Source organism: Terrapene carolina, unplaced genomic scaffold (assembly GCF_002925995.2).
Source record: "Terrapene carolina triunguis isolate 2854851 unplaced genomic scaffold, T_m_triunguis-2.0 Scaffold236, whole genome shotgun sequence".
Classification (NCBI taxonomy): Eukaryota; Metazoa; Chordata; order Testudines; family Emydidae; genus Terrapene; species Terrapene triunguis.
In genome coordinates this window covers 15,538,792-15,548,428 of record NW_020664587.1, presented here as the reverse complement: position 1 = coordinate 15,548,428, position 9,637 = coordinate 15,538,792, and positions in this window count along the sequence as shown.

The following is a 9,637-nucleotide window of genomic DNA, read 5'->3' as shown; positions in this document are numbered from 1 at the left end:
AAAGGTGGGCACGTGAAAAATTATTTACAGTGGATAGTATTTTCAGCACTGTGTACCCATCATGGTCTAGTTCCCAAGTACAGATATTTGATCCTTCTGACAGATATGAAGATGAGTGGCTTAGACTTGGCAATCTTAACTTCCAAAGCATTCTTGATCTCCTACAGAAGTGTCCTTTTATGGACATATTTGTATTTCCAGTCTGACCTAGAGGGCCTACCTGAGATTGGGGCCTCATTGCGGGGGCTGTGCATATGCTTTGGGTGAAATTCTGATTCTATTGAAGTCAATGGCAAAACTCCCATTGACTTCAGCGGGGCTAGGATTTCACATTGGGGCGGTGATTCAAAGAGTTCAGTCTAAACAGACAACAGAGAGAGTATTAAATCCCTATCTTTGCATATAGAGAACTTGAGACTTGCCCAAGGTCACACAGGAAGTCTGTGGCAGAGTTTGAGTCCCAGTCCAGTGCCTTAACCAGGAAACAATTCTTCCTTTCTAGGCCATCCTTAGTTGTATCTAATTTTGACCTATGGTCCCATCAGGCTTTGCTAGGCTGCACTTATTTATCAGTTGTTTTTATTATAGTTGTGACAGCAGCGGCTTTTATTTTTAAGCCAGTGGCTCATACCTTTCTGAAACAATCTTGTGCTGAACTTAACTCAGAATTTTAAAAATCTTTTCATACTTTGTACATTGTAAAGAAACAAGATCTCAACAAAATTATTTTCTCTTGGCAGGTCACATTTAGCGTGATCGGAGGAACCTTAACTTGGAATGTCCTGACTTTTTGGTGGTTGAAATCTCACCCTTACTGTGTTGCATTAATGTCTTTTTTAGCTTTTAGTAAGCAGCATCTCTAATTTATTTTACCACCAATCTTGAATGTTTTTGCATGTTTCCTGTTTGTTTTAGAAGACATCATTACAGATTGGCTGAGCTGGTATGGGGTTTTCTTCGCTGCATACCAAATAGAAAAAGTGTTTAACTATCCCCTCATAGGAGGCTCACTGTTTTAACAGACACCAAAATATGGGTGTAGTGGTTGTGCCATTAAAGCCCTGTTATGTCCTGGCAAAGGATCTGCCTTGAGTTTTTTTTTATTACTGGCACCCATCTGCATGCAGGTGATTAATAAACATAAAACAATTATTCCATTCCAAACAGCCTTGGTGGAGTCAGGTTAGAGTGGAACATATGTTTTGCCTGAGGGCAGGGACCAAGCTTTGAATCCCCACTGACTGAGGGATACAAGGAGTTGCATCAAGAGCCAACAGAGTGGCAACCTCCAGGAATAAATATGGACTTCCATTACCCACAAAGCAATTGAACAAAGAATCTGCAGAATTTTTTAAAATGCTCCTTCGACTCTGTAATGAAGCACTTCATCCTTCTTGGGGCATCTTAGTTTTACATTTTATAAGGACTCCTACTTTGAAGGAGAGGGAGAGACATACTTTTTGCTGGATATTTTTCCTACGGTGATGTAGCATTTAACAAGTCATTGCCACCTAACTGAAAGCCAGCCCTAATATTTAATCTCCTAGAACCAAGTGATAACCAAGTCCTAATATAATATACCTCTCACTGAACAAGCCCTGTGTTCATGTCCCAAGGAGAATTGCACCAAGTATATATAAGCAGCTGATTTTTCCTACACTTATTTCCAGTTTCCATATGTATGACTTGATTTCTAAAGCAAATTGAAATTTGTCCTTTCATTAAAAGAATGTGTCCAAATGTCTGTTTAAAGATCTGCTGGATTGTTTTTAGATTTATATGAATGCTGCAACTGTAAATCTCTTGATGGTCTTAGCGAATTTCAAGTTGCAAATTGGTCAGTAATGCTTTGGATAGAGTGGATGGAAGGCAAAGATCTCCCACCCCAGTTGTGTGCTGAAAAGGGAAAAAACAAAACTTTGTCTTTTGCATATAAATACTGTGTCAACTTTAGCTCCAGAGCCCATGAAACTTCATTTATAAAAAATATCCTAGATCCTATATTCTTTGACGGAATTAAACTATTGCAGAATAAAATGGTTTCCATTAAAAACAAAAAGCTTGATATAAAGAGAAGTTATAATGCTGTGACCCAGGTTAAAGTATTTCTAAGTTATTGCAACATCTACATTGAGCTGTTTGCTTTGCTTTGGCTAATAATCCTGACCATATGTTTTATTACCAAAGCCTTAGGGCCTAAAGAGTTAACAAGGCACTCTTCTCATTTTAGATTTCCTGTTTAAAGATGGTCTTTTCCTGAGGACTGCGTGCATGTAACAGATCAGTGCACCAGCTCATCTCTTTGTGAGCCTAGAGTTTGCCTTAAGATCAGTTTACAAGGGAACTGAATCTGTGCCTTAGGCCATGTCTACACTGAGTGCTTGGGATATGTATACAGATATGCTATACCAGCAGAGCACTCCTCGTGTGGATATAGATTATACTGCCAAAGCTGCTTTTGATCGTATCGTTTATTTCACTCAAGGGGATGGGAATAAGATGTACTTGCAAAAGTGTAGCTTTGTCAGTATAAACTGTATCCACTCTAGGAGCTGCTTCTAGCACAGCTATGCGAGTCCGAGATTACACCCTGACCCACATAGCTATGCTGGCAGAAGTTTGTAGTGTAGACATGGCTTTAGGACCATTTTACTACCTGGAAAATCACTGGGAGCCCTTCTTTGGTAATAGATTTGTGCATGTGGAATGGGGTATGGCAGCGTCTCAGTGCCAAGTGAACACACAACAGCTTAGGACAAGCGATAAAGAAGATTCTTACCTAAGTGAAACTAGGGTAAATACCACTTCAAAAGTTATTTTTCCTCCCTTGGTATCCTGCTGTTAATTGAATTGTCTCATTAGACTGACCTCACACGTGGTAAGGCAACTCCCATCCTTTCATGTATTTATACCTGCTCCTGTATTTTCCACTCCATGCACCTGATGAAGTGGGTTGTAGCCCACGAAAGCTTATCCCCAAATAAATTTGTTAGTCTCTAAGATGCCACAAGGACTCCTTGTTGTTTTAGGGTAAATAATATAGCTAGTTGTACATTATAATTGAAAATAACGTAGCTGCCCCGTCTTCTGTGCACAACCATCAAGCTGATTACTGATGCCGAGGCAAGGGTACCACTAAAGGCATCACCAAGGCACTTCATGCAAGTTTTCTGTCGGCCTATCCTATCCAAGTGTTTACTCTGTCTAGCTTGTTAAATACAGTGGGTTCACAGTTCAAGCACCTGTGCCTGAGGTATTGATAACATGGTTTTAACTGCACATTAGGAGTAGACAAGGATCCACTATCAACAGGAGCATATACAATAGAACTTCAGACTTACGAACATCTCGGGAACTGAGGTTGTTTGTAACTGAAATGTTCAGAACTCTGAACTAAACGTTATGGTTGGTCTTTTTAAAAGTTTACAACTGAACATTGACTTAATACAGCTTTGAAACGTCACTATGCAGAAGAAAAATGCTGTTTTTAACCATCTTACTTCAAATGAAACAAGTACAGAAACAGTTTCCTTGTCACATCTTCTTTTTTATACTTTCCCTTTATTTTTTTAGTAGTTTTACATTTAACACAACACGGTACGGTATTTGCTTTTTTTTTTTTTGGTCGCTGCTGCTGCCTGATTGTGTACTTCCAGTTCCAGATGAGGCGTGTGGTTGACGGGGCAGCTTGTAACTCTGTTGTTTGTAACTCTGTAACTGTATACAAATCAGCTGGCCTGTATAAGGGAATCTGGAACAATCTGATCAAAGTCAAAGAGAATTTGGGAGGTATTGTAATAAAGTGATTTTGGTGCCAGTTCTCATGGAAGGAAAAGAGTGATCCTGGTAATTACTGTCCAACTTCTGTCCCTAGTAAAACACTGGAATGTATACTGAAAGAACCTAAAATGTCTGGTACACAATGGAACCATCAGCAATTAGCTTCAGAGGGGTAGAAAACCAGGGTAAAGAATGGCAATAGCGTCTCTCAAATGCACACAGCTAGGTTTGTTCAGTCACTTCAGTTTCTTGAAAACGAAATGAAGACTACTTTCTGTAACATGCTAACAGAAGGCAGTGCAATATGCTGCTAGGTAGGACCTGGAGCTAGGGCAGGTGTGTTCTGCTTGTTTTGCCACAGACTTGGTGACTTGGGGCAAGATGCTCCAGCTCTCTGAGCATCAGTTTCCCTAGCTGCAGCATGGAGATAAAACTCCCCTTTGTGAAATGTTTTGAGATGTAGGGAGTGAAAAGTGCCACATCAGTGCAAAGTCGTCATATTACACACGTGGTGGCTGGGGAGCACATTTCAATCTAGTTGTAAAAATAAGTTTAATATTTCAAAATGTCATCGGTAATTCCCTTTCTACAGGGGTTTAACCGTATACTGAGGTTCCGTGTGTCCTTATCAGTTAGTGCAATCAACAGTAACTAAGCTCAGGAAATTCACATATAAGCACCAGTCAAGTTAAACTGAGGCTTTAGTCACTTCAGGAGACTTTTCCATTAAAAAAAAATGTGAGTGACGAAATAAAGAAAATCCTATTCCTCTTTCTGCTCTGTTCTCCTGACTAGTTTGGGTTTGAACCACTGCAGCCCGATGACCTTCTGTGGACTGTGTTAACAATTAAAACAGTTAGTCATCTTGAAAATGTAAAGTGACATTTTAAGGGTTTGGGTTCCGTGCTAATGTGCCATTAGGTAGTTATCCAATAAGCTTATTCATGTCGTCTAACTCAAGACAGCTGTGGAAGGAGCATAGAAAACCCTTTACTGTTTAAGAAGGGCGAGGGGAAAGGAGTGTTTTAGAAGGATCTGTTTTGGAATTATTAGTAAGTGCTTTTCCTTCAGTAAAGTATTATACCATTAAAGATTAGTATCAGTTTAAAAAAAACCACTGTGCTAAATCTATTTCTGCGTAGGGATGGAACTAAAATACACGCGGAGTCTGAGCACCCCTACATGTGGTGGGAGATTGGGCTGATTCTTAACTATAATGGGATGATCCAGACATACTGAACATTACAACTTGGGTCCATCTATGAGGTGGCCGGGTTGGGCTGGACTATGAAGAAACTCCTCTTAGTATCTGGATGAAGGCTGTTGTAGGTTCATTGGTTTGGGTTCTGTATCTTCCTCGTCTCCCGTTTTGCAGCCCAACTAAACAACTCAGATCTGCAAAAATCTGTAGTTTAAAGGCCTCATTTGTCCATTGCCAAACTGCTGCTGCTGTCCTAATGATCCCTTTGATCAGGTGTAGTTTTGTGTTATAAATCTGGCACATGGACACCATAATGATGGGTGTATAAGAAATGGTTAGGAATAGGTTAGGGCTTGATTCTGATGAGTACCCAGCCAGAGTTAGGGATGCATAGCATTTTGCAGGATTGGACACTTTGATAAAGAAGGAAAGGCATAGGCAGCATGGGTTCCTGGAGAAAGCACAGGCACTGTCCTATTGGAATGGAAAATGAAAAGCTACAAATGGAAGTGATTCAGGTTTGCCTGTTAATATTTGGTTTCACATTTTAATTTAAATAGAAAAATGCAGTTTTGTACTCTGAAAATTTCCTTTGCGTTATTTTTTTCAGTCACATTTCTCCCTCCCCCGGGCCAGCTGGTGGTGGGCACAGAACAGGCTGCCATGTGACAGGCTGGAGTCCAATGGCAGAGGTGGCATCTCCAGACTCTTGCTAGGGGAGGCAGGGAGAGTCACTTGAGGGAAAACATTTACCGTAGTTCTGCAGAGGTGGCTGTACTAGTCTTGAGGTCTCCAGCGAGTAATCGGCTCTAGGAGGGCAGGCATCTTGATGTAGTGCAGACTTTTGTGACAGTGGTGGTCTGAGAAGAAAAACAGCTCCTCTCCTATTGCATGTTTGCTGCGGGAGGTGGTGGGATATTCCCTGTGAACCACTGGAGTTCTGCTGCAAGAAGTATAGTAATTAAATGACGTTTTGGGAGAGGATGCAGAGATGTTTCCAGAAGGTCAGTGAAACTAGATAAAACCTTCTAGATTGCTGACTGGCAGGCCTGTAGCACCCTTCTGAAAGCAGCCTCAATGGTAATAAATATTGAGCAAAGAAACTTCCTCTGTAGGTGGCACACTTTATTAAATAGAAATAAAATGTGAGATCTGATTTATTTTATGGAATTTAAGTCCTGATTCTGCTGTCACTCTGGTGTCAAACAGGAGTAACTCATTGCAGGCAATAGCATTACACTGGTGTAAAACAAGTGCAAGGAAGATCCCAATCAGTACCCTTACAGTGTGCACTTTATTTGCTATTCTGATTGACAAATAGAGCAGAGACCTTCAAACAGAAGTAAAATCAGCAGTCCATGATTAACATACAAGTTGAATATCATTTGTACCTATGTAATAGTGGTCTCATTTATATAAGATATCCGGATATTATTTCTATAACAAGTTAAATTTTAAAAAAATCCTGCCCCATCATTTGTCATCTGCCCTCTTTTATTAGGTTTTTAACAGGGATATGGACAGTATGATATCACAGCAGCATTAAGCGCTGGTGGGCTTGACTGATGCTTTGGTCTCCTGTTGCTAAAGGTGTTTCACTTGAAATTTAACATATGGCACTTCCATTCTGTCAGAGCGTTTGACTTTGGCTTCACTAGCTCAGCCTGCAGAAAGAACCCGTGTGCAACCGTGCCCGTTGTGTTCCACGGGGGGGGGAAGGGTGATATCAGACACATGTCCCACCTAGCCTATTACACTCAGACCTTGTACAGATGATCTGTGGTTCACAGGAATTCAGTCTGACGTCCAAAGCCCTGTCTATAATAATCCATTGCCAAATAATAATTGGGAATTAATGTTTTTTCTCTTGAGTAATTCTCAAGTAATTCTCTTGATTTTTGCAAACATTAAGTTGTCCTGTGAGATGGGTAAGAATTATCCCCATTTTACAGAGTTTCTCAGCCTACATAGCAGATTCAACCATATCAGGGAACCTGATTGCAACTTGGTTACAAATGCTGGTGGATCCACATAAGCAGAACCTTATGGAGTCCCATTGCAGGAACAGGACCATGGTCACAGTTTGTGCTGTATACTGGACCTCCGCTCTGTTTCATAACCAAATTAAAGCTTCATTTGACCAAGTGGAGAACTCCCAGGTGAATGTGTAATCGTGCTTTCTTGGAGCCTGTCTTGTTGATGTAAAACAAGCGGGTGGAGGTTTTGGTGCTACGGGAAGTGTGGAACATGGTGATTTATGTTATTCCAGGTAAGGCTGCTCATACAATTGTACACAGTGTAGCTGGAAGCATCTCAGAAATCACAGCATCAAGGTTTGAGACGAAGACAGAAAGGAGAGGAGTTTGGTTTTTGAAAATATACTCCACATTGCAAACAAAGGGACAAGGCCACAGGGGAACGCTGGCATCGCTCTGTGGATCTGTCTAGGATAGAGATACTAGAGTTGGGCTGTAGCCCTGTTGCCTGGGTCAGTTGCCACAATAATCACTCCCTCGCAATGGATTTCAGGGAGAGGGTTGCAGGGCCTATGTGCTGAACAGGAGGTAAGTGAGCAGCATCATATGGCAAGAAACCCCAGGAACTGTTGAAGAATTAGTGACCTAATTGGAAAATTCAAAATTAATATATACGTTGGCAGCAAAGTAATAAAAAGGGAGCCAACCTTAACAATCTCCTAGAAGGCTAGGTGGCATTGGCAGGCGTCAAATGTAACTACGCTGGCAAAGATGAATGGTAAAAGGATTTCTGAATCAAGAATTCCATCACGATGTGTCTCATGTACTCAGCGGCAGTTTCTGCACCAGCTAGCTCAGCCACAGGGAAAAAATAGTGAGCTCTTCAGAGCCAAGTCGGTGATGATTAGAGGTAGGGCCCTACCAAATTCCTGGCCATGAAAAACGCGTCACGGACCGTGAAATCTGGTCTCCCCCTGTGAAATCTAGTCTTTTGTGTGCTTTTACCCTGTACTATCCAGATTTCACAGGGGAGACCAGCATTTCTCAAATTGGGGATCCTGACCCAAAAGGGAGTTGCAGGGGGGTCACAGAGTTATTTTAGGGGGGGTTGCGGTATTGCCATCCTTCTGCGCTGCCTTAAGAGCTGGGTTGCCAGAGAGCGGCTGCTGTTGGCCAGGTGCTCAGCTCTGAAGGCAGCGCCCCGCCAGCAGCAGCGCAGCCGTAAGGGTAGCAGTACCGCAACCCTCCCTACAATAAGCTTGTGACCCCACCCCGCAGCGCCTTTTTGGGTCAGGACCCCTACAATCACAACACCGTGAAATTTCAGACTTAAAGAGCTGAAATCGTGAAACTTATGATTTTTAAAATCCTATGACTGTGAAATTGACCAAAATGGACTGTGAATTTGGTAGGGCCCTAATTATAAGTGGAGCTGGTAACCTTAATGCTACGCAGTGCTATCCACTGCTTTTCATTATAAGACCCTGTTTTCAGTTGCTTGTAACTTTGCCAGGCTTTAATGGTTTGGGCTGAAATTTTCCATACTGGATATCTGCCTTAGGCTAAATTTTGCAGGGAGGAGGGCAGGAGATGGGGGGAGGGGGAAACTTTCAACTAAAATAGTTCTGCTGTTTCTGAGAACCCGGTTAGGAAAAACAGTGTCTTGCTAATATTAACAAACGTTTTGCAACTGTTTCATTAAGAAGATCTAGCACCTCCGTGCTTTGATGTAGGGACTTGAAACTTGGCATGGGGGGCATTGCCCTCGTGCCAGGGATGTGCCTTTTGCTGTTCCTAGGAAAAACTTCAGCATGGAGTGTTGTCACTGTTCATCTTCAATGATCTTGCCACAGTCCTCCAGCAAAGACGGAGGGCTTGATGTTTTAACTGCATATATTTTAAAAGTATGTAAATAAAAACAGTACCCGCCTTACATGAAGGAGTTTTGGATTTTTAAACTGTGTATGTGTATAAAAATCCAACTGATAATTGGTCTATGAAGGTCATTTCCAGAAGAAATTATGACAAAGTTTTGTCAAAAAAAAGGATTGGACATTTATATGTGTAATGAGACTATCCCCAGTTAGCTTACATAGCGTTTTTAAGAAACCAAAATTTGGAAGGGCTATAAACTCTCCTGCTTTGGGGCATAAATGAATGTCTAACTCATGGATGTTAGGAAGAAACTTCCCATATGGTAAATTATTCCACATGTGTCAATGGTAGGGTTTCTTGCACCATTTTCTGAAGCTTCTGGTAGTGAGCACAGTCAAAGTTAGGATATAGGACGAGTTGGACCAGGAGTCTGATCCATTTCTTTGTTCCTCATAAAGAATCAATAAAGTTCAAAATCTATTTTCTTAAATTTTGCTTTACAATTCGTCCGTTTTTTTTTTTTTAAATCTGATTTTGCCCCTTTAAAATCCAGTTACAATTGTTTTCTTTGTAAATCACATGTGTTTTACACTATCCATGGCAGAAAAACATAAAGAAGCTTATCCAAACCATCTCACTTAGAGTTTTGGTCTGAGTGCATCTGATACTTACGTTTCTGTATTAGTATTTACCTTTGTATTTGTTGCCCACACTTCAATGGACCATCAAGAAAGCTGGCTGTGAGAATGCTGCCAGGGGTCAGCTTGGCTTCAGCTCTGAAATGTTTACGTAAGCTGGCTAAAGA